This window comes from Equus caballus, chromosome 4, assembly GCF_041296265.1.
Source record: "Equus caballus isolate H_3958 breed thoroughbred chromosome 4, TB-T2T, whole genome shotgun sequence".
NCBI classification, from domain to species: domain Eukaryota; kingdom Metazoa; phylum Chordata; class Mammalia; order Perissodactyla; family Equidae; genus Equus; species Equus caballus.
The window spans coordinates 88,408,543-88,414,588 of NC_091687.1; the positions used below are offsets into that span (position 1 = coordinate 88,408,543).

The window sequence follows — 6,046 nt, forward strand, 5'->3', positions numbered from 1 at the left end:
GTTAGAAATTTGGTCTTTAAATTCTTCAATACAAGAGAATCTTAAAGACATATTAGATATAGAGAGGAAGGATATAATTAAAGAGAATGAATATATAAGATCTCATATTAGTATTCCCTGGGGGTAGACTAACACAAACAGCTGCGAAATCTCAGTTGACTTATGACAAATCTGTCTTTCTTGTTGATGGGCCTGGGGATCAGCTGCAGCTCTCCTCTGTTCAAGTTAACTTGCTAGATTTAGCTCTGCTGCACACGTCGTCTTAATCTGGCACTAGGCTGATGGAATAGTCCTTACCTGGGACATACTGTTCTCATCATGAAGGGCAGGAGCAAGAGACTAAACCATACGATGCAGCACATTTAAAGCTCCCGCTTGGATGTGACTTAAGTCAAATGGCGAAAAGCCATTCACAGGGACAAGCCTAACACTGGGCCAGAGAAAGCATGTTCTACCCACAGGGAGGCAGGTGCCACCAGGCATATGGATAGATAGTCACAGCAGCTTCCCAGTGAGCTCTTCAGGTTGGTGGTGGGACTGACTTAGAGATTCTTGAGAATTTCAACAGCTTTCCAGAGCATCTGAAACCACCCATTTCAGTGTTTTATGCTGATATTTTCAGTTTTGGCTTTCTTGACCTTCCTTGTCCATAGTCCCCCCAGCTCTTCCACCTAACAATAATCATTGTTATATAAAGATAATCCTATAAATGAGTATCTCGATGGTTTCTGTTTCTCCCCCAAGTAGTTGTGGTGAGTTTGAATTCTTTCCTCTAGACCTTATTGAGATGACCCATATATACAATAAAACTAGCTGAGATTAAGATGCAGCTGTGGTTCTGGAACAAAAGTGACACTGGTTCATACAACAATCAAACTCATGACCTTGATCTCATTGACGCTATAATCGATGAGCTAAGTAACCACCTTAACATCCAGGCTAGGTCTGGTATGAACTTTGCAACTTTTTTGGCACTCCAGGAAGCTGGGTACTAAGTGTGTATTGAGGGTACTTTGCAGAGGCTAAGAAAGGCCTGCCCTTATCACAGAAATAATGGGTACAGCCAATTAGCATCTGCTCTACCTATAAGTCTAGGCCAGACTTTTCTGTAAAAGTGTGATAAGAGAATGCTTTCTGTAATAAAAGAATGTTTTACAAAATATAGAATTTAGCTATAAATCTTTGTGAAATACCCAGTAGGTTCTATAGCCGCTAGTAGTATTCTTACATGTGTTTAATACTAATAACATGTTTTAATACATGTCTTATATGATCCTTTCAACATAAGAAACATCAAAAATACATTTTAGAGTAAATATGCCTACAGCATGTTTTTATTATCTATACATTAAATATAACCTTTGTCTATTATCTATACATTAAATACAACCACTGGGCCTCCTCCTGCTTTCTCATTTTCTGTAAACCAAAAGAATATAGTGATAGTGAAGAGAATAATTTACCTCCCTTATAATCTCACCACTCAACACTGAGCTATTTATATGGTGGCAGTTTAACAATATAAGGGAATTGTAATCTCTAAAATAGGATAGAACAAAGGAAGAGATCAAAGCTCTGTTTATATTTGCAAAGCATTGTACCGACATGCAAATACTTTTGGAAATGTTGGCATGGGTAATTGGTGATTTTTGGAAAACACGTGAGTTATTTTACTTATCTTTCCACTGGTGAATTTTTAGTAGCCTCTGGTATCCCTTCAGAATTCCTGATCTGGAATGTTTATAGAAGGTAAGTTCTGAGTACCTTATACCTTCAAACACCCTTTCCAGGTGAATGAATTTTCTAAATGTTTGGCTGTTCTAATATCCTTAAAATGTTAAACCTCAATATTTGGAAGCAAATTTTTCTATGGAAATACATTCTTGAGTTGAAAGGGATCTGAGATCATCTAAGCCAATCTCCATCCAATGCAAGAATTCCTTTAATAGCACTCTGATGCTTATCTAGCCTCTAATATTTTTCCTGACAAGAACCTCACTACTTCATAGTGAAATGTCTACAACAGAATTAGTTAAGTACTTCAATACAATCACCTTATGGTATTCTTTAGGTCAGAAGAACCATGAATACATTTATGGAATCCAAAAACCTATCTTTAGCTGTTAGTTGCACTTTTTCCCCCACTGTGTACTTCCTATGGCTGCTGTAACAAGTTACCATAAGTTGGGTGGCTTAAAACAAGAGAAATTTATTCTCTCACAGCTCTGAGGGCCAGAAGTCTGTCAGCAGGACTGCACCCCCTCCTGAGGTTCTAGGGGAGAATCCATTCCTTGACTCTTCCAGCTTCTGAGGGCTCCAGGCATTCCTTGGCCTGTGGCACATCACTCTATTTTCTGTCTTCGTGGTCACATTGCTTCCTTCTCTTCTCTCTCAAAAGTCCCTCTGCCCCTCTCTTAAGGATACATCTTATTGAAGTTAGGGCTCATCAGGATAATCCAGAATAAGCTCCTCCTCTCAAGATCAATAACTTAATTACACTTAATTACAACGTAATATTCACAGGTTCTGAAGATAAGGACATATCTTTCTGGGGGCCGCCATCCAACCCACTAACACTCGTCAAACACCTAACAAATAGCAAAACTGATTCATTTACTCTTCCTCTCTATCATTAGAGGTGTAAGGCGAGACTCAGGGGAAGTTACTTTTATTTGAAAAATGCTTATAGCTATTAATGTAGTCAAAGGAGATTCAAGTAAAGAAAGAACTTCAGGCATGGGTAGAGGATAGGACATAAGGAAGCTGGTGTACAATTGAAGACTACATTTAGATATTTATTGGTATTTTTGTTAAGAAGATACATGTAAAAATTTCAAGTAATTTTTCAGAGTACACAATAGAAAATGTAACCTCCCAGCACAGATTCCTACCTTGTTTCCCAGAAGTAATTACTATCAATATTTTTGGTTTTTATCCTTTCAGAAAATTCCCATGGTAACACCCATCTCCTCCCCACCAACATTTTTTTACACATGTGGGAGCACAATATATTCAGTTCTATACTTTTATCATTTATCCTGGAGACCTGTCTTTCCATATTAATATTCTCATATGACTATAAATTTAATATAGTTAATAATTAAATCATTCTTCCCTAGCACTGCTTTAAAATATTTTCAGCTAGGAAGGAAGGATATAGATGGGAAGGATAGTGTGTGTGTGTGTGCATGCGTGTGCACATGTGCATGCACACATGCATGCATGCATATGTGTATGTATGTTGTGGTGGGAATGAGGTTAAGGGAGATTCATTCAGTTCCCATAGCAATAGGCAAAGCAATCTGAAACATAATTTCCCAACAGCAGTTCTTCTGACTATTCAGATTCCCAGATCCTGTAAATGTAATGAGATTGTGCCTGAGTGGGCTGTGGGGAGGTGTTCAGGCTGTTTGTTCCTTTAGTAATTAGCCAGATTTAAATTTTAAAAAACAGGATTTTAAATTTTTACTTTTATGTTATAGAAAAGAAAATAACCAAAATCTTTCTAAGGAACTGCAAGAGTACAAAAATCATCCCACCTCTCTGCTCAGACACCTTTGGTGACAGTGACTTCCTTACTAAATAAGAGCACCATCTGTCCCCTTGCCTCCAAGTGGAAACATTACTTTGAACATTCTGTAACTTTTTGTTCAAATGCTTAATGGAGCTGGCAGAACAAAGATCTTCCATGAGGACACCTATGAAAGTATATCTTCACCTCAAGATACAAGATGTATTACCCAGAAAGGCCATACAACATAATGGTTCAGACTGAGGGTGCTGGACCCAACTTGGTGAGTTCTTATATCCTTGGTGAGTTATTATATCAGCTGTGTGATAAGCGACAAGTTATTTCATCTCTCCTTCATTTCATCATGCCTCAGATTCCTCCTCAGTAAACTTGGGATAATAACACCTACCTTTTAGAGTTGTAAGAATTAAATGAGTCAATATGCATATAGTGCTTAGAATAATGCTTGCTAAACATGAGTGTTCAATAATCGCTGGTTATTACTTCCCACTTCAATCCCCTACCTATTAAGGAATCTTCTAGCAAGAATAATAAATAGCATTGTAATTTTCTAGCTCAGGGATTGGCAAACTACAGCCAAAATCTGACCCACCAACAGTTTTTATACAGCCTATGAGCTAAGAAGGGTTTTTACTTTCTTAAATGGTTGGGAAAAAATCCATAGAAGAAAAATATTTTATGGCACATGAAAATTCTATGAAATTCAAATTTCAGTTTCCATAATAGTTTTATTGCAACACAGCCAGGCTCATTCTTTTGTCTGACTATAAATGCTTTCATTCTACATCAGCAGAGTTGAGTGGTTGCAAGAGGACATAAGGCCTGCAAAGCAAGAGTTTCACTCTCTGAGTTTGCCAACCCCTGCTTTGGATAATTTCTTCTCCTGAGTCTGCCCTAGCTGGTCTTACTGCACCCCAAGGTTCTCTCTGTGAGGACCCCAGTGGCTGACCAGAAGAAATTACCTACAATGAACATTTCATTTTTTCTGTAACTTCCTCTTCAGTATTAGGGCTGTAATGGGTACAGTGAAAGCAGTGCTATACTGTTGAACTTAATGTGATAAAAAGAAAAAGGAAAGAAGGCAAGCACCCACCACCAGAGTAGGGAGGAAATAGGAATTTTTAAATATAACTTCTAAGAATGATAGTGATAGAATATTCTAAGTTTGAATATTCTAAGAATGTATGCTTCCATTCTGGTAATATTATACTTTTTTTAAAGAACAGCACAGTTAGTGTTACTATTTATAAAGAAGGCATAAGGATGTGCACTCATAAACATAAAATTAACTAATGCTGTTCCAATGTGAGTTTGAATAGTTACCTAAATTTAACATCATCTTCCAGTTTACACAGGAAGGTTTGCTCAGTTCTTGCAGAATAAACAAATCTATCTTACATCCTAAACATTAAGTGATTCTTAGGTGGGCAGGTATTTAAGAAAAATGCATATGTTGTCAATGACATTTTCTTTTGATTCTAACAGTGACGTGAGCTCTGAGTTACAACGAAGTCTGCTTTTCAGCCCCACACCTCGGCAGCCCTCCTCGCCTCCCTGCAGGTCAATGCTAAGGCTGCCTCCAGTGCGAAGGCTGGAGATCCACTTGGTCAATGGAAAATGGTGGTGCAAATGAAGTTGTTCTGATTGTCACTAGAGCGTTCATTTTATGTCCCACCTGTCCACTGACAAAGCATACTTTCTTGTGCTTTATATCTTTCTTTTTCAGCTTTCTTGAGGTATAATTGACAAGTAAAATAATAATATATTTAAAGTGTACAATGTGATGATTTGACATACGTTTACACTATGAAAGGATTCCCACAAGTGAGTTAACGCATCTCTCACCTCACATTCCCCCCACTTTTTTTGGTGAGAACATTTTAAGTTCCACTCTCAGCAAATTTTAATTACACAATACAGTATTATCAACTATAGTCACCATGTTATACATTAGATCCTCACACCTTATTCATCTTATAACCAAAAATTGTAGCCTTTTACCCCAACTCTCCCCACCCCATTTCCCCCACCCCCCAACTTTCTATCTTTTAAAGTAAGGCTTACCGGAAATACTTTGAATTCACAAAGCACTTTCACATTCATTCTATCATTATCACCATTATAGTAAACCACAGGAAAAAAGCGAAGCTCAGAGAGTTGCCCAAAATTGCATAACTAGTAAGCAGTGAGGCTGAGCCTTGAACCCATATCTTCTGGTCTCAAGTCCAGGACACCTTCCTGAATGATTTTAGTGTTGAACACCACAGGTTGGACAGACAGACAGAGCTCGCTTTGACTCTGCTTGTGTGAACTTGGGTGAGTTACTCTCTCTGACCTCATGTGCAAATTGGAGAACATAACAGCTCACACTGGTTATAGTGATATGATAATGCCATGATGTGTGCAAGTGCTCAGCAAGGTGGCTGAAATCAGCCCTCCTTCAACGTTAACTATTATTTGCAGTAAGAAATGATGAAGGTCTAGTCTAAAATGATGAGGATGTCAAGGGAAGGC

The 6,046-nt window shown here is 38.0% G+C and overlaps 1 long non-coding RNA gene across 1 annotated transcript; it reads left to right on the forward strand.

Annotated features, from left to right (window-relative positions):
* The first annotated feature begins 3,672 nt into the window (after window positions 1-3,672).
* Window positions 3,673-5,182, forward strand: LOC138923827 (uncharacterized). The gene is made up of 2 exons (XR_011437985.1): window positions 3,673-3,813; window positions 5,018-5,182. It is a non-coding gene; the product is annotated as an uncharacterized lncRNA (long non-coding RNA).
* The last annotated feature ends 864 nt before the right edge of the window (window positions 5,183-6,046 follow it).